Below are 19,150 nucleotides of genomic sequence, written 5' to 3' on the forward strand. Positions count from 1 at the left end.
TGAGACCATGCTTTTGATAGGAATTGAACTAACATAGTGCTTCGAGCCACTGCATTGCACGGACTGTGAGGTGCAGCGGAGTGACTGTATTGCTGGTCACCCTCCTGTTACTTCCTCTAGCCTTAGTTTCTCTTTTCTTAAAACACTGGAGCAACCTGTTCCTGGCAATATTGCAAAGCTGGTTGTGAAAGACCTTGGTAACTGAAGTAACCTTTCACAATCTGGCCTCATTGCACACAAAACGTTTTTTTTTTGGGCAATGTGTGTTTGTGTGGTTGAGTGTGTCAGTCTGTGTGTGACAATATGTGTGTGTGTGTGTGTGTGTGTGTGTTTTTGTCTGTGTGATAATTTGTGTGTTTGTTAGTCAGTCATTCAGTCTGTCTGTGTGTGTGTCAGTCAGTGTGTGTGTCAGTCAGTCAGTCAGTCAGTCAGTGTGTGTGTGTCAGTCAGTCAGTCAGTTTGTGTGTGTCAGTCCAGTCTGTCAGTCAGTGTGTGTGTGTCAGTCCAGTCTGTCAGTCAGTGTGTGTGTGTCAGTCCAGTGTGTGTGTGTGTGTGTGTGTTTCTGTCAGTCAGAGTGTGTATATCGGTCTGTGTGTGTGTGTCAGTCCAGTCTGTCAGTCTGTGTGTGTGTCAGTGTGTGTGTGTGTGTTTCTGTCAGTGTGTGTGTGTGTGTGTGTTTCTGTCAGTCTGTGTGTGTGTGTGTTTCTGTCAGTCAGTGTGTGTGTGTCAGTCCAGTCTGTGTGTGTGTTTGTCAGCCTGTGTGTGTGTGTGTGTGTGTGTGTGTGTGTGTGTGTGTGTGTGTTATGTGTGTGTGTGTGTGTGTGTGTGTGTGTGTGTGTGTGTGTGTCAGTCGGTGTGAGTGTGTGCTGTTTTCAGAGGTACACTGATGCATCGCATGTTGGATTTTAATGAAGTTAACACTAAAATGAACACTGATGGATCACACACAGTTGAGGTGCAGTTTTCCAGTTTTTTCCAGTGCTCAGATATTGAGTTTTTTTTTCAGTGAGGCTATCTGATCCCTCTGCAACGTCACTCTAAAAATATTAAACAGTCCTAGCCTGCCAGTTATTCCTGCGTCTGACCCAACAGTGACAACACAGACTGGACAGAGAACCTCAGGGCTACTCCAGGACAAACCCAATTCTAATGATCATGTGATGTACTCGCATGAATAAATGATGGTTATGCGATGTACTCACATGAATAATTATGATGATTATGTGATGTACTCACATGAATAATTATGATGATTATGTGATGTACTCACATGAATAATTGCCTCACACCTGTTTGGTTTGAGTGTCCACCACTTGGCCTGCTGGGCGAGGCAGACCCCCCCCATAACAGAGAGGGGCGGGGGCAATGGAGGGGTGTGAATCAAACCCAATACAAGGATCAGGTACCCGTCTACTTATATAGCCAGAATTGAATGACATAATGTGTGTAGGGGGCGGAACTTCCTCCCAAGCCATAGTTTATACACGTGGCTTGTATAAACAGAGTGTTCAGATGACACCGATTAAATCGAACGTCTAAGTATTACTCAAATAAACCTGCACTAAACATGGCAGAGGCTCCATATTAACAAAAACAGTGAGGAGTCAAAGTAAAGCAACACTGAAGCAGCACTCGGAGCCACTGCTGATACTGTAGTAAGGTAAGGACCAGTGCAAACTGCACTCGAAGCCCTGCTACCCGTCTTCATGGAACTTTTTCAGGGGTGTTATTTTTTATTCTTCTTCTTCAAACAGGACACAGAATATGGAGGAAATCCTTGTTCCATTTTTCTGATTGTTTTTGTTTCAGAACCAGCAAAGCTTCCTAAATGATCAAACGAATGTTTCCACATTTACTTGTAACCCAAAGTACCAATAAGAGCACATTGACACAGAAGCACAATTCGGGGACGTTCAGGAATCGTTACATTGTTCATCATCATGATCATGAAAAGGTTGGTTGGCTGTATTATCCCCCTACCGATTTATTCAAGAGAATATGAAATCTTTTTTGTTCATTACCATCAAGGGTATTGTGTGTACAGCCAGTGTCTCACGTACAGTGCAGCTTTCAATACGTAAACCTGAGGCCGAAAGTAAACAAAAGGGAGAGGAGAGAGGGCAAGACAGAAAGAGAGGGGAGGGGTAGGCAAAGAGAGAGAAAGGACGGAAGGGAGAGAGGTAGGGGAGAAAGGGACAGAGTGAGGGGGTGGAGGGAGAGGTTAAGAGAGAGAGAGACAGACAGACCAACAGTTCTGGGAACAATGAAGTCATGCATCCCCTGCAGTCCCATCCTGTTTCCTCTACGATGTCACTTCCCCCAGCTGCAGAGGAAAGGAGCGAGTGAGCGGGGAGAGATGTGGCGCAGTGGAGAAGCAGGGAATGCATTGGATTCATGTCTTGCTGAAGCAAGACTCTACCAGACTCGCTTATATTTCTTTGTAAATCTGATTTCCAGCAACTTGTGTCTCGAGAACCAGTTGAGAAATACTTCATGGGTTGGATAAAATGTAACAAGATATGGGACCTAAATAGCTGCCACATTGAGCTCATTTGATTTCTGGGATTCCTGGTGATTTTGAGATAGTGTCTTCATATCTGATACACAGATGTTTTCTGTGATTCTGTCACTCAAGTTCCATTTACCAGTGTTTTCCACTGAAATTGTTTTAACCTCCAGCCATAATAATGATACAGAACACCCACTTTTCAAAAACCAGAACAAGACATGGCACTTTAATTCACTTTCATTTTACAAACTGTTTTATCAGAGGAGCCGCTCCCCTTCAGCTGGGCCCGGAGCGGCTTTGGTTTTGTTCACAAAATCCTCCTATTATAATCCAATTGGAAATGGGTACTTGGCCTAATTTAGCTTAATTAACTGGTACACATAATTAAACACAGAGCCAATATTCTGTGAAGCTCCAAGGCACGCTATAATGCAGTGTGTGTATTCAGTGTGTGAGCAGGGCGGCTGTGTGCCTGTTGGACTGTACAATAACACTCAACACAAACCATTCTTGTTAATATAGCTAGGGGTTTGAGAGACTTTGTGAGTAGAAGACGGCGCTGCACTGCAGCGTGGAAGGGGTTTGAGAGGCTTTGTGAGTAGAAGACGGCGCTGCACTGCAGCGTGGAAGGGGTTTGAGAGGCTTTGTGAGTAGAAGACGGCGCTGCACTGCAGCGTGGAAGGGGTTTGAGAGGCTTTGTGAGTAGAAGACGGCGCTGCACTGCAGCGTGGAAGGGGTTTGAGAGGCTTTGTGAGTAGAAGACGGCGCTGCACTGCAGCGTGGAAGGGGTTTGAGAGGCTTTGTGAGTAGAAGACGGCGCTGCACTGCAGCGTGGAAGGGGTTTGAGAGGCTTTGTGAGTAGAAGACGGCGCTGCACTGCAGCGTGGAAGGGGTTTGAGAGGCTTTGTGAGTAGAAGACGGCGCTGCACTGCAGCGTGGAAGGGGTTTGAGAGGCTTTGTGAGTAGAAGACGGCGCTGCACTGCAGCGTGGAAGGGGTTTGAGAGGCTTTGTGAGTAGAAGACGGCGCTGCACTGCAGCGTGGAAGGGGTTTGAGAGGCTTTGTGAGTAGAAGACGGCGCTGCACTGCAGCGTGGAAGGGGTTTGAGAGGCTTTGTGAGTAGAAGACGGCGCTGCACTGCAGCGTGGAAGGGGTTTGAGAGGCTTTGTGAGTAGAAGACGGCGCTGCACTGCAGCGTGGAAGGGGTTTGAGAGGCTTTGTGAGTAGAAGACGGCGCTGCACTGCAGCGTGGAAGGGGTTTGAGAGGCTTTGTGAGTAGAAGACGGCGCTGCACTGCAGCGTGGAAGGGGTTTGAGAGGCTTTGTGAGTAGAAGACGGCGCTGCACTGCAGCGTGGAAGGGGTTTGAGAGGCTTTGTGAGTAGAAGACGGCGCTGCACTGCAGCGTGGAAGGGGTTTGAGAGGCTTTGTGAGTAGAAGACGGCGCTGCACTGCAGCGTGGAAGGGGTTTGAGAGGCTTTGTGAGTAGAAGACGGCGCTGCACTGCAGCGTGGAAGGGGTTTGAGAGGCTTTGTGAGTAGAAGACGGCGCTGCACTGCAGCGTGGAAGGGGTTTGAGAGGCTTTGTGAGTAGAAGACGGCGCTGCACTGCAGTGTGGAAGGGGTTTGAGAGGCTTTGTGAGTAGAGGAAGGAATATTTGTATATTATTGATTTCAAAGCCATTGTAAAATGTGATACCAATCCAAAAAAGAAACAGAACGATGACAGTAAATACTAAATCAAGTCTATATTTTTACTGAAAAAAATGTAAATACCTGCCATAACACTGTCAATAGGGTGTAGAGCCAGCCCCCATCATGGTACGCTGCACAATCAGCACACAATGGGACCAAGCTTTTTACAGATGTGGCCCTCGGGCCTGTCTCTGTTTCATGTACGTCTGCTGTCGATGGATCACATTCATTTTAAGTAGGTTTTATTTATGGTTCTAAACTGGGAGCAGATCTGAGATATTAAAGTTGTCTGAATATCTTCTCTTGTTTAGATTCTCTCTGTTGATTTTGTTTCTTGTTTCAGTCACTGAATCAGAAGTTTGAACCCTCTGTGATTTAATAATGGATATAAGAAATACACCAATAAGAAATATTGCACAGAACAATTTCTTACATGAAGGCCCTGGGGGCTGGTGACACACTGACAGTAACTTGCCTGTGTGACAGTAAAGGCCTGTGAAAGCGGAGGACTGCACAGCTCCCCAGCGCTTCACACTTGCATTAAAAACTGTTAAACGGAAACCTAAGCTCAGTCCACCCCCCCAACCACTAAAACCATAAGCTAAATTTGTGACTGTGAGCCTCAGACCCTGTACCCAGGCTGCACACACACTGAGCTGAGACCCTGGCAGGAGAAGTCCAGTGTAGCGCCGGCGCCATGATTTCCTGGGCCCTGGTGCAAGAGTGTGAAGTAGATCTTGCCCCCAAAAAAATGCGCAGCACAACCTAAAAAAAGATTTATATAAAGAAACATGTCTGCATTTCAAAACTTAGCCCATAGTACAAATTGGGATGGTGTTCTCTGCTTGTTTCGCTCAGTCGCTGTTTGCTGGCTGTGGGATGGTGTTCTCGCTGTTTGCTGGCTGTGGGATGGTGTTCTCTGCTTGTTTCGCTCAGTCGCTGTTTGCTGGCTGTGGGATGGTGTTCTCTGCTTGTTTCGCTCGGTCGCTGTTTGCTGGCTGTGGGATGGTGTTCTCTGCTTGTTTCGCTCGGTCGCTGTTTGCTGGCTGTGGGATGGTGTTCTCTGCTTGTTTCGCTCAGTCGCTGTTTGCTGGCTGTGGGATGGTGTTCTCTGCTTGTTTCGCTCAGTCGCTGTTTGCTGGCTGTGGGATGGTGTTCTCTGCTTGTTTCGCTCGGTCGCTGTTTGCTGGCTGTGGGATGGTGTTCTCTGCTTGTTTCGCTCGGTCGCTGTTTGCTGGCTGTGGGATGGTGTTCTCTGCTTGTTTCGCTCAGTCGCTGTTTGCTGGCTGTGGGATGGTGTTCTCTGCTTGTTTCGCTCGGTCGCTGTTTGCTGGCTGTGGGATGGTGTTCTCTGCTTGTTTCGCTCGGTCGCTGTTTGCTGGCTGTGGGATGGTGTTCTCTGCTTGTTTCGCTCGGTCGCTGTTTGCTGGCTGTGGGATGGTGTTCTCTGCTTGTTTCGCTCGGTCGCTGTTTGCTGGCTGTGGGATGGTGTTCTCTGCTTGTTTCGCTCAGTCGCTGTTTGCTGGCTGTGGGATGGTGTTCTCTGCTTGTTTCGCTCGGTCGCTGCTGGCTGTGTCCGCTTGTTGTCGCTGTTTGCTGGCTGTGGGATGGTGTTCTCTGCTTGTTTCGCTCAGTCGCTGTTTGCTGGCTGTGGGATGGTGTTCTCAGCTGCCTGCTCTGCAGTCTCCCAGTGGAATGTGTGTGGGTTGCTGGCTTGCAGAAGCATGCCGCTCCACTCTGGTTGGCCATTGTTCCCCCTCTCCAGTTTGGAATAATTCTGGGAGTGATCAGGAGTGGGCGTCTGCCAGGGGACAGGCTCTTGACCCTTGAACTCTGGAGGCTGAGCTAGGGTAACCCTTTGATTTGTGATCATGTATATTCATCGTACAGTTTTTCTTATGGGTAATGGAAACAAATTCAGATTTAAAATGAATATTTAGTTTGTAGATAAAACAAAATCTTTAAAACAGTCAGCCTGTAGTCCGGGCTGGATTAACTGAAGCTAATTATGCTGTAGCTTGGGGACCGAGCCCAGCTGGGCCCCACACAAGTGTGATCATTGTTTGGGACATTTTACAAAAACTGCATATTGTGGTTTATTAGTTACACCGCGCATGATAAAGTCACTGTAGATGTGTGAATCATGCTCAGTTTACACATTCATCTCTATCAGCTTTACAAACCTGTCCTGTCTGAAATGTGCACAGTGTGCCTCTTTAAATACTTAGAACCTTTCTCTTTACTAGAGTGCAGAAACCAGTATAAAAGGCACATGATGTGTGGAGTGTAACGTGTATACAGGAAACTAAAACTAGTCTTTTCTTGCAATACTTTCTGTTGAGAGTGAAGTAACAAGGCTAGTGGACACGTTTGCCACACAGAGATCACGCAGGAAGCAGCTCTAACGTCTACATGTGTGCCTTGGAGTGACAGTTTTTGTGTTGCATTTCAATACTCATCAGTAATGCCTTATTTCTGCTAGCGAAGGTCTCGTTCTTGTGTTTCTTATGCATTCTTTTGTACTGTACTGCCTGGGACTGGAGATTCTTGTAATTTCTGTGATACGAGACTGCACAGTTTTATGTTCTTCATTCCCACAGATGTTTTGAATGAAAATTATCATTATCAATTGTGGGAAATTGAATGTCATGAACAATCATGAGATGTACTTGTTGTTATCAATCACATGTGATTTCTGTTGCGTGGCATAAGGCAATAAAGGCATTATTAGTTTAACAAACCATACTGGTTGTTGCAGAAGAGTTAGTATGCAGGTGGCCCCCAAAATATGGCACAGGATAGGGTCCCGCGTCCTTTAATCTGGCCCTGCCTGTAGTTTTACCTCCAAGTCTGGGGTGTCCAATCCTAGTCCTGGAGAGCCACTCCACTCCAGGTTTAACAGGTAAAATGAGATCATGAACTACTTTTTAGGAAGTTTCATTGGTTCAATTAAACAATTCGGAAGGGACCAGGACCAGGACAGCCAGCGTTGGGCCCCCCCTGCTCTAAGTGAATCAGTGCACCAGTCCGCTGTTTCACAGAGCCACTTCTGTTTTCACAGCATCATCTTTCCTCTCGAGTTATTTGTTTAGTTTGTTTCTGTTAAACACTGCATGCTTTGTAAAAGTGCCCCCAGCAAGTTCTCTGTTTTATTTCAAGCTGTCCATGAGATCTGACCGCAGTGAACTTCTGAGTCCAGCTGTGCTTGTCAAGCCAGGAAAGGGTTAAGAAGTTTTCTTGTCATGTAACACTGTTCCCATTCAGCACATAATGAATGAGAAATCATCCACACTGTGCATCCCGTTACTGTGCTAATGAATACATCAGGGAGCGACCCCGCCCTGGGCTCTCTCCAGGGCTGATCAATGCCCACTCTGAAGAGGGCATTGCATTACAGCAGCTGTGTGTGTCCTTTCCCTGTGCTTTGACAAAACCCAAACCTGTACTGGCATTTACTGTAAGCAACAGCTGCAGGGTGCATCGAGTGTACAAGGACACAACAGCATGCAGAGTGGAAAACCCGACTTTAATGAAGAATCTGTTATGTGCTGCTTCCCATTATAAAAGTTTCTCATAGTAAAGTCATCATGTAATAAAGCATGGGTAAGCATTGTAAATCCCAGAGAGGTATGAGAGATAACCGACCTTGGTAAACTATGGGACATGCATAGCATAACCGTGGGAGAAGCACAGGCCTGTGAAGCCGCTATTGTGACATCACACACGGAGCATAAAACCCAGCTGCTCCCGTCTTTACCTTGCAGCTTGATAGAATAGTGATGTTGGGATATCTTCACACAGTAGGACTGTGGGCTGGTGTCTTCCTTTAAGGCACTGGATTGTACCTCGGCCAGGCAGCCTGCTAAGAGAGGAAAACGCATGGAAAGAACCCCAATGCCCTTATAGCAGTGTACTTCTACAAGAGTAGTGGGGACTGTGGGGTTGGTGTGAGCGTGCAGGGGTCCTAACCCCAACAGAGCCCCTCGCAGAACTCCAGCATCCTCTGTCCCCTCACACACACACACACAGAACCCCCAGCGTCCTCTCCGTCCCCTCACTCACGCTCACACACAGAGCACCACTGTTTATTACACACAACAGGGCAGCAGGGAGCTTCTTTCCTGAACAAGTGGTGTTTGTTCACTCCCTCTCAATCACAGTGAAGTGTTATCTGAATTATACTGGCTATTGACACTCTCATTCCTCCAGCACCTCATTAAAGCAGCTGCAGATTAACATATCTATCTACAGCAGCTGGAATCAGGCACAGTGTCCTACAGTCCAGTCTAGTGGCTCTCAGAGAGAGAAATACAGAGAGAACAGGCTGGGCTGCAGTGTGGAAGGCAGTGAGTTTGAGGAGCTTGGTGGTTGGAGGAGCGATTTAAAAAAATTAAATTAAAACCGGCTTTTCTGTTCCGTACCACATTGTGGATCATTATTGTTGTGTTACCTGTTTGATAATGAAGACAATAATCCTTAAGAGGAAGGCAGGCAGGCAGACAGACAGGCAGGTATTTTGCCGTGTGTATCACTGCGATTGGTTTCACATGGTGTTGCGCAGATCACCGTGGGACGATACCGTTAGTCCCACGGTAATATTAGTGGCACTGCTCAAATCGAATCCAGAGCACCATGCGGTACTGTCATTGGATTAACATGTGCTTGCCAGGAAGAAATTATGAATGAAACTTGTTGTGACAGGCTGGCGAGTGGATAGAGGCCCAGAGACAGACTGCAGTTCAAAAAAATAATACTTTTATTATAAATAAGGGCCAAAACAAAGGGATTGAAGCACAAATAGAAAAACACAAAACAAGACTTACAAAAATAAAGGTTTCCAGGCTGGGCGATGCCTTCACTGGATCAGAAAATACAAAAACCAAAACAGCAAACCAAAAAATAGCAAGCACAAACACCAGCTTGCTTCCTCCTCTCTCTAATGGGAAGCTGAGGCCTCCTTCTATGTCAGGTGGTGGGGTGCTGATTGAACGTTAATTACTCCAATCAACCCCAGCCACCTGAACACAATCAACCCAGGCAGGTAGGGGAATTTAACCCCATGATAGGCCTCCTTTCTGCCTTTTTTAGTAAATTGTTTCTGTAGTTCACTACTATTTTTGCTAAATAACTGGCTGTGAAGTTGATATATTTTCTAATGCTTTAGTAGTAGGCTGTTGGAAATGTGTTGTGTGTTTCTTTGCTTTGCTCAGCTCATTTAATACACCTGCATATAGATGACAGAAAAACAACGTTGAAAAACAAACCAGTGTTTTTATTTAATAGATTATATGGGGGGGGGGGGGCATTACAGCGATGGCCAAAAGTCTTGCATCACCCTATAGAATTAATAATGTTACGTTGGCATATTGAAATTACAGACCGCTTTGTAGTTTTCCAAAAATTGAAAAATGTGAAATCTAACATGAAATACTGTACTACAGTAATGCGTGGCATATCAGCCTGCAGTGAGACCAGAGTAAGGGCGGATAAATGAATCCTGTTTTAAAGACCATTATACACAGCTGTAACAATTACTGTGTTATTGTAGCGACCCGGACACCTGGGGGCTCAGCAGAGCCGCTGCTGTGGGTTTTACATGTTGTTAAGCTGGTGTGTATGAGAGCTGGGGGTGAATGGGGTTAGTTAGAGTGCACGGCTGCGTGTCTGAGTGGTTGAGGAGGAGTATCTGTGTTTTTTGAGTCTGAAACAGTACCTGCCTGCAGTGTGAGACTGGAAGCCAGCTACAGTTGTTTGTGGTTAATAAATAAAAGACTGAACGACACGCGCCTTGTCAGCGACTTTATTGCTGGCGCCGCAAAGAAAAGCGACGGCAGTACATTATATTCACACAATTATTGTTTTGAGATTCAGCTTTTATTAGAGAGCTCCCCTAAATCCCTTGTTTAGAAAGATACGGGGTATTAATGCTTGTGACAGTGTAGCTGACAGCAGTGCGGGTGCGTGCATGCAACACTTTTGGCCATATATGTAAATTATATTCGAGTACATAGCTGTGGTACAGACAACTGCTGTGCTGTACCAATCAATGTTTCTATAATGTAAGAAAAGTCAATCGCGTAGTGCATAGCGCTCCTGTGTGTCCCGGAACGAAAAATGAGTGGCTGTGCACTGTTTTCCAGGGCAGCTGTATGCTTGTGTACTCCTGTCCTGCTGTCTCACAGGAAGAAGTCTGTTTCCATGGTAACAGGGGAGGGAGATGCTGCATGTCAACATGGCAGCAGCTCAGACCTGGTCTCCATGGAAACCGTGAGAGATTCCACCACCCATTGATTTGTTGTTTTAATGTATTTTTGTATTGGTTTTCAGATCTAGTAGTAATTCCATGTTTACAATAACATCTTTCGCAACAACAGACATGTATGGTATTCCAATGTTAGGCATTGTTTAGTTAAATATTAATTCATATTCTTTACCTGCTCCCGTTCATTATACAGTAATTAAAATTTGTAATATTTTATTTTAACTTCATAACTCTTCCAAACCGAGAAAACCAACACCTGCAATCTGTTATTTGTCTCCTTGTGGTTAAATACGCTGGTGAAAAAATCTTACAGGACATTTATGCAGAGTAGAAATCAAATACATTGCACAGGAACTCTGTTCAATGTGCAGCCAGTTAGGACACATTTACATTGTCCTTTATCCCTCAAAACTCAAAATAACAGAACCACAACCTAACCGTCCTTAATTATTTTTATCCCTGTTCACCCCCGTCAACTTGGGAAATGGCGGCAGACACACGTGTCCTCTGAAACATGTCCTGCCAAGCCGTCTTTTTTCATGCACAGAGCAGATCTGAGTGGCTTCGAGGATTACCCTGCCGACCTGTGCCCTCCCCACCCGGGCGGCGCTCGGCCAATTGTGCACCGTGCCTTCCCATTCAATTCAATGGGTACATGCCAATTCATTACACAATTAAATACAGTGCAGGGGGAGCGCTGAATAGTCAAGTAGAAAAGAGAGGCAGCCTCAGAAACTGGTAGTCCAGTCATTGCACACTTCACTCCCAAAGCAGTGACATTGTAAAACTGGTAGCAAACAAAGTCACTATTACTGAGGGCTGGGGCTGCAGGAGGTGTTACCGAGGGCTGGGGCTGCGGGAGGTGTTACCGAGGGCTGGGGCTGCGGGAGGTGTTACCGAGGGCTGGGGCTGCGGGAGGTGTTACCGAGGGCTGGGGCTGCGGGAGGTGTTACCGAGGGCTGGGGCTGCGGGAGGTGTTACCGAGGGCTGGGGCTGCGGGAGGTGTTACCGAGGGCTGGGGCTGCGGGAGGTGTTACCGAGGGCTGGGGCTGCGGGAGGTGTTACCGAGGGCTGGGGCTGCGGGAGGTCGTTTGCACTCTCAGAACACCTCCATCTTAAACTCCATCTCAGGCAAAATATGAGTGTAATTGGCTAATCAGCCTGAAGCAATGCATTTTATAATGTGTGAAAATGTTCATACAAGAGAAGCGAAGGCAGCTGCTGTCTGCTTCATTTGAGCAGACAAGTCAGCGAATGAAACAGCGTTTGTCTCCCTGCCTCCCTGCTCGCTGTGTACCGCCTTCGTCACATAGCTCATTATTCTTACCTGTGGTCCACTGCCATTCACTGTAGAGGGCTAGATGTGCAGTTCTGAAAGAAGCACGTGTATTTTCTTATTTCAAGACATGATACCTTGTACTGCTATAGGTTAAAGAAAGTTCTCTGTTCTGTGTTCTCAGAAATCTTTTACACCTGCACTTCCTGCGTCATTTGACCTCAGCAGTGCATTCTGAGTAAAAGCATGTACCTGTTCGAAAGCACTTGACACAAGATTTCTTTAACCTAGCGTAGTTTCTTTTCAAAACTGGACATTTGAGAGCTATGTAGCTAATGCAAGTGTACAACGAATAAGACAGGTATGAGAAAGGTTATCAAATCTAGTGCGTTATTATGAAATGAAAGCCAGTCACTCTGCTCGTCTCATAGTATTGGTTATCACACTTGGAATTACTTATTTACAGTGCACAAGGAATTGAGCGCTTGTTCAAATGGTTTCTGCTGAAAATACATTGGAGAGTAATGTATTATGACTCAAGTATCACGAAACTGACAATTCGGATGACCAGGTCAAATCTGTCATGAACTTGATTCGTTATCTATGTGTATGTCTGTCTGTCTGTGTGCTCCGCAGACTGAGTGGCAGTGCAGTGGACAGTTTTGTGTGGTGCTTCGACTGCTGGGACATTTGTAAATGCCCTGTATTTAATTATTGAGCTGTCATGAGATTGTGGCACTCGCTCCTGTGTAGTTGGAGACTCTCTTGCTATGGGCTGCTTTGAGGAAGGCGATGTGGGGGAACTTTATTTTTAGTTGACATATTTGTAATCGGTTTAAAATGTATTTTTTCATTTTAGGGACAACTGCAGTAAAATCGCTGCCAGTTTACAAACTGCATAAATTGGTGCTCATTATACAGGAGAGATCGGAGTTTGCATCTCATTATAAATAGATTTGCAGCAATTTAGAATGTCCTTCCAGAAGTAAACATTACAATGCAATAATGTGGAGCTCAAACAGACCCTGGCACAGTAAAAAACTAACAAAATGTAGATCTAAAAGAAACGGTCCTCAAAAACAGAAAGCATGAATAAAACAAACCTCTTTCTATATGTGGACGTTTGCCATCTTACATTTGCACAATAATTCTGCAGTCGATACCACGTTTTTACTTGTCTGAACCCTAAGCTTCCCTATGCTTTCATTTAATTTAAGTTTATGTATATTTTAGTTGTGCAAAGGAAGAAAGTACAATACATACCATAGGCTACCAAGTAAATATTTTTTGCTGCATTTAAGTTGTCTGTGCACTGCACCAGTTGTCTCCTGGTCCTGGATGGATTGAATATGATTGTGAAGTACAGTATCGTGCATTTTACTCTGTGCTGCAAAGCTGCATGCTGCCATGCAAAATGACCACAATACACAGGCACACAAACAACTACATTTCATACATTGATAAGAAATAGCTTTGCAGGATGTTATAGTACATTTAAAGCACGCCTATTGAAAATAAAAGTACAACCAGATATCTGAGTTTAAAACAATACAAAAGCCCTGAAACAGAATGATGGTTTAGCTGTTGATTGTAAAATGTAATACGAGTATATGGCTGTGAATACAGCTTCCTCATTCACCCCTGTATACAAAGCGCATTCGCTAAACAGAAACCGTTGTTTAAACACAAACTCAAATTGCTGTAATTAAAGCTTCTGGAATCCACATGGTTTGGGTTCCACTGTTAATTTCCTTCCTCCAGTGATTGCAGAGTGCCTGTCTCTTGGGACAGCTGCTTTGTAAACTCTGATCTCCAGCTGGCCTCGGAGCCTGGGCCGTGCTCCTCACCGGCGCCCGGGCCGTGCTCCTCACCAACTGGTCTGTGCTCCTCAGCGGCGCCCGGGCCGTGCTCCTCAGCGGCGCCTGGGCCGTGGCGGCGCCTGGGCCGTGCTCCTCACCAACTGGTCTGTGCTCCTCAGCGGCGCCTGGGCCGTGCTCCTCCCCGGCGCCTGGGCCGTGCTCCTCAGCGGCGCCTGGGCCGTGCTCCTCACCAACTGGTCTGTGCTCCTCACCGGCGCCTGGGCCGTGCTCCTCACCAACTGGTCTGTGCTCCTCACCGGGCCCTGGGCTGTGCTCCTCAGCGGCGCCTGGGCCGTGCTCCTCAGCGGCGCCTGGGCCGTGCTCCTCAGCGGCGCCTGGGCCGTGCTCCTCCCCCGCGCCTGGGCCGTGCTCCTCAGCGGCGCCTGGGCCGTGCTCCTCACCGGCGCCTGGGCCGTGCTCCTCCCCGGCGCCTGGGCCGTGCTCCTCACCGGCGCCTGGGCCGTGCTCCTGGGCGCCTGCTCCGTGCTCCTCAGCGGCGCCTGGGCCGTGCTCCTCAGCGGCGCCTGGGCCGTGCTCCTCAGCGGCGCCTGGGCCGTGCTCCTCAGCGGCGCCTGGGCCGTGCTCCTCAGCGGCGCCTGGGCCGTGCTCCTCACCAACTGGTCTGTGCTCCTCACCGGCGCCTGGGCCGTGCTCCTCAGCGGCGCCTGGGCCGTGCTCCTCACCGGCGCCTGGGCCGTGCTCCTCACCGGCGCCTGGGCCGTGCTCCTCAGCGCCTGGTCCGTGCTCCTCACCGGCGCCTGGGCCGTGCTCCTCAGCGGCGCCTGGGCCGTGCTCCTCACCAACTGGGCTGTGCTCGTCACCGGCGCCTGGGCTGTGCTCGTCATCGTTCATAGGATTCCTGTCCTTGGGCTCCCACTCTCTTTCGGTGGAAAGTGTTTGATCCCCAGGCAAACAGGAAGCACAGCATTTTACATTCCTGCTCTGGCTTCCTGTCGCACCCTCAATGGGGAGAGATAGAGGCGCACCAGTAAACAACCTCCCCCCAGAGAGAAGTGTGTGTGAGGAATACATTATAGTATTGTGTTTATTTTGAGCCAACTTGGATTTTCAGCGAAACATCATTAAATCCTGTTAATTGTGTTACAGCTTGCCAGTAAAGGTGAGTCCAGTTAGGTGTTGTTCCTGACCAGCTGCAGACTAGATCCTCAGCCCTGAGTAGACTGCACACTGTAGACTGTACTGTGGCACCTGCTGCTCTTGCGTGGAGAAGTGAGAAGTTTCTTACTGTCCCTTTCTGTCAGCTTAGGCGTGGCCCTCCTGTCTGGTTTTCGAAGGGTTTTGAGATGCGATTGTTCAGGAAGGAATGTGAACACTTATTGAACATCCAATCAACAGAGTGTGCACTGTGCAGATAAGAAAACAGAAATGACACGCAACCAGGTGATGACATCGGCGATTAGCGCTCTGACGTCATCTTCCGCATTACGCCTCCTGACTGTCCTGTGCCTTCAGAGAGCTTTCTGATTCTTTGGAGTGCATTCCAATTCCCCCCCCCCCCCCCACGTGGTTCAGATTGGGATTGTAGCTGCTTGTGTGATGAAGGCTGTTCTCAGATACAGTACTAAGCTTGTCAGTAACAAGTTAGCCTCACCTGTGTGTGCTATAAAGCTCAGGACACTTTGGTAACTTCTCAACAGCTTACATTTTTGCCAACTAGCTGCTGAGATCGGGAGTGTTGGTCTGTGTTGCGTGAGCTTTGCACGCGGTGAAAATCACTTCAAAATGTTCGTCATGTGGAATTCACACAAGAAAAATCGATCCTGTATTTGTGAGTGCACAGCTGTGCATGCAGTAAGCTAGCGCCGCTCGTCACTGGTGATAGGGATATAGTGGAGGCTGGCACACACATCACACTAAGTCTGTTTCCATTTCTATGAAATTCCTCTTATGCAATTGTGATAACTTGGTGTAAACATGTAACCTTTAGGTTATTGGTAGTATCAGATGGGGATATAAGGAGGCGTCTCTCTGTCTGTACATCCGTTCGTCTGTATCTTGCACTTGCATTTTAAGAAGCAACTTGAGAACAAGTGTCACATAAATCAGTCATTTGAATGAATCTACCTCACCATGATATTGAGGCCTCCTCGTTTGCACACCTCATGACATCTCGGCAAGTGTCCATTCCCGTTTTGTTTTGGGTTCTGTTCTGTCCGTGCTGTTGATCTTTAATCTGGTTTTGGATTTGCAGCTGGCAGGAAATGCATGTTCATGGCACAGCCCTGCTCCTTGTGCAATGACCCGGTCCGGTTGCTGTTTCTGCTAATGCAATGCTTCCTGCTGTGCTCTGTGAAAGGGAAGCCCCTCTCTGTGCAGACTCACACACACCCTCTCCCTGTCTCTCTGCCCTCAGGAGCTCCAGTCTGCTGGGACAGGTCTGCACAGATGATCTGAATGGTCGAACTGCATCCCTGGTAAGTGAGGCTGCAGGGGTGGAAGTAAGACTCCTGTTGCAGAGCACGCTAACCCTTTCCTGGTGTTACTAGGAATTTAATAAAGCCTTGTTACTTGTACACACTGTGGCTAATCAAGCTTGTAGTAAAGCCTGGAATGGGTGACCCTGCTATGCAGCAGGAGTCTGATTTCCATCCCTGAGCTGTAATGGGGGGAGTTAAATAATTTTTTCCTTGGGGAAACCTTCTCAAAAGCTCCAGAGGGACCCCCAGCTGAATGTCAAGCTGTGTTTCAGTTGCTGCATGTTACTGTTCTCAGATGGGGTCTAGTTGAACAACAAACCTGCTTGCAGAGGGAGGGAAGGGCAGTCACTAGAACAGCACAGTGCTTTACTACCCATTCTCCACACTGAGACCTGAATGAACCTGCTTGCAGAGGGAGGGGAGGGCAGTCACTAGAATAGCACAGTGCTTTACTACCCATTCGCCACACTGAAACCTGAATGAGTTCCTGGAACAGCACAGTGCTTGACAGGGTTCAGAGCATGGTTTGAGGCAGAGGAAGCACAACTTACAAAAAGTAATACAAAAATGACTACAAGATTTAGAAGTGAGTAGTTTTTTTAGTTTTTGTAAATACAGTATAATCGTAAATCTCGAAAAACTACTCACTTCTAAATCTTGTAGTCATTTTTGTATTACTTTAGTATAAATACATGTTAATTTGGATTCATATGTTGTTTTTTTCTGACTTTATGTGAATGAAAAGACACACATTTGCCTGTTTTCCCATTGGAAATAGTGATATTTTGAAATATCACTGTCCTGGTCACAAAAGCAAAGTTTGTGGGGAATAATAGCCATTTTCTATACTTTTGAGGCATAAGCAATTAGGAAATAAGACTTACTACCCAGGAACAAAAATTGTGTTACATAGTGTTACCAGTGCCTCAGTGCACTCCTGTGAGGGGAGGGGAGGGGAGGGGGTGCTCGGCCCCAGTGGTTTTCAGTGGAGAGCAATCTGACCTCTCTGGCCTTTGACTGCTCCACCACATTAGGACAACAAGCTGGGCTTAGATCTCAAATCTAGCCCCCTGTTTGGGTGGGGCCTGGATCTCTAAAGGTATTGGGTCTCTGTGGCTCTGTAGAGACTTTTGCTTTTGAAATGCGGTGACGGATTTACACTGGAACTATAATCATTGACATGTGTCTTCCATTGCTGCTGAACTCTCCTCTTTCCACTGTCTCAGTATGTAGATATCCTTAATCATCAGAATTAAGTAAAAACAAAAAGAAACAGAAAAAGAACCTAAATGTCAAGTTATTTTTGGACCAACATAAACGCCCCCCCCCCCCCCCCCCCCCCCCCCAATAGACACAATGAAGAATTCTTCCCTTTGTATGAGTTAGTGATCAGCAGATGTGTGAGCCGCACGAAGAGCACAGCGTTCACCTACTCTACTGTGCAGAATAAATGATTTTTTTTCTATGGGTAAATATCTGGACTTTTTTCCTATTCATTGGGACGCGAGACATTTACTAGGAAATCGGGACTGTCCTGCCCATATAGGGACTGTTGGCATGTATGCTTGTTGCATCCCTGTTTCAGTGCCCTTGTGTTTAGTTTGAGTGACGGTCTCAAAAAGACCACTGTGTGCCTGCAGCTTAAGAAACGTACACCAACTGGAAAGGGGTTGCACAGATGGCTAAACTGTAGAATAATTTAATAAGCCATGGCATCAAATTAGTTTTTATTGAGCTGAGTGGGACAGGCAAAGATGTGATCACACACTGTATCGGCGCTCCACTGCAAGCGTCTTCCCTCGAGCCATCTCTGTTATTACATGGGAATCGGTTGTTTCGTGAACTATCTCAAACATCCTTAGCTTATTTGATTGTCCTCCTGATAAACGTGGAAAACAACAACCCAAGACAAAAATGTGAATGTTTCTCTTTTAAACACTGAAAGAACAAAGACCCCCCCCCCCCCCCGTTCATGATTCTGTTTAGAGTATTTTATACCCTACACATAAATTGCTTAAATAGCCAAGTGAACCTGTCCAATGCGTTTGTCAGCATGTTGTTTCCCACATGTGGTTTTACCCTGAATGCTGTGTGCGGTGTGTGGGCTGCCTCTCTGTACTCCTAGCATTCACATTATGAGTCTGTGTTTCACAGCTGCCCTGGGAGTTCAGAACAATGGCTGGCGAGCACACACGCCGGTGTTTTCCCAGATAGGGATTGTCTCAAAGAGCTGATAGAAATATGGCAGAAGGGAGTGGACGCAGAACTCGCGACTGGGGATTCACTTTATTGTAAAAACCCCAGTCCTGGCAGGGCTGAGAGAGTGGAGCATTCCAGAACCGACATTGCTGTTTACTGCTTATCACCTCAGAGCTTTTAAACATCTGAAACCTGAACACACCTGCTAAGAAATAAATAATAATAATTCCTTGTCAGGTTACATACAGTATATATCTGTCTGTTGTGTCTGTCTCTCTCTATCTGTCTATATTTTTCTTTCAATCTGTCTATGCTGTACCTATACTGTTAAATGTTTTAAAACAGAAGCTGTGTTTACAGTGATCAATACAATGCTCATATTTAATATTAAAGGAAATGCATATTAATCCATCAAAAGTGCTTCTTTAAATTGCAAGTGGGGAGCGTGACAGACGAAATGACAAATGACTGCTTCCTAACACAATTTGTCAAGGCACCGACTAGAGAGGAGGCATGCCTCGATTTGGTCTTTTCAAATAACGAAGACAGAATAACTAAAACAGAGGTCAGAGAACCACTGGCAAACTCAGACCTCAACATGGTCTCATTTGAAATGATTTTTAAAACCCAAAAAGTTAAGACTAAAGCAAAGGTTTACAAACTATGAAGGTATGAAACAGAGACTAACAGAAGTAGATCCAAAATGGAAAATTACCTATATGGTAACATAATCCTGGGAGACAAAAAAGGGAGATCGTGTCTAACTAACCTGCTTGATTTTTTTTGAGAATGTAACATCGATAATGGATAATTGCAAAGCATATGACATGGTTTATTTAGATTTCCAGAAAGCTTTTGACAAAGTCCTGCATAAAAGATTCATTCTCAAACTGAACGCAGTTGGGATTCAAGGAAA

General features: G+C 46.5%; 1 protein-coding gene across 4 annotated transcripts in view; it reads left to right on the forward strand.

Moving 5' to 3' along the window:
- Positions 1–19,150, forward strand: part of LOC121303438 (proto-oncogene tyrosine-protein kinase Yrk-like) — a 42,160-nt gene that overhangs the window by 6,376 nt on the left and 16,634 nt on the right. The window contains exon 2 of one of the 4 annotated variants that reach the window (XM_041234145.1): positions 15,972–16,032. The exons of the other annotated variants lie outside the window; for them this stretch is intronic. The gene's annotated coding sequence lies outside the window, so the exon portion shown is untranslated. The remainder of the gene's footprint in view (positions 1–15,971; positions 16,033–19,150) is intronic. 4 annotated transcript variants of the gene reach the window in all.

This window comes from Polyodon spathula, chromosome 32, assembly GCF_017654505.1.
Source record: "Polyodon spathula isolate WHYD16114869_AA chromosome 32, ASM1765450v1, whole genome shotgun sequence".
In the NCBI taxonomy this organism is placed as follows: Eukaryota; Metazoa; Chordata; class Actinopteri; order Acipenseriformes; family Polyodontidae; genus Polyodon; species Polyodon spathula.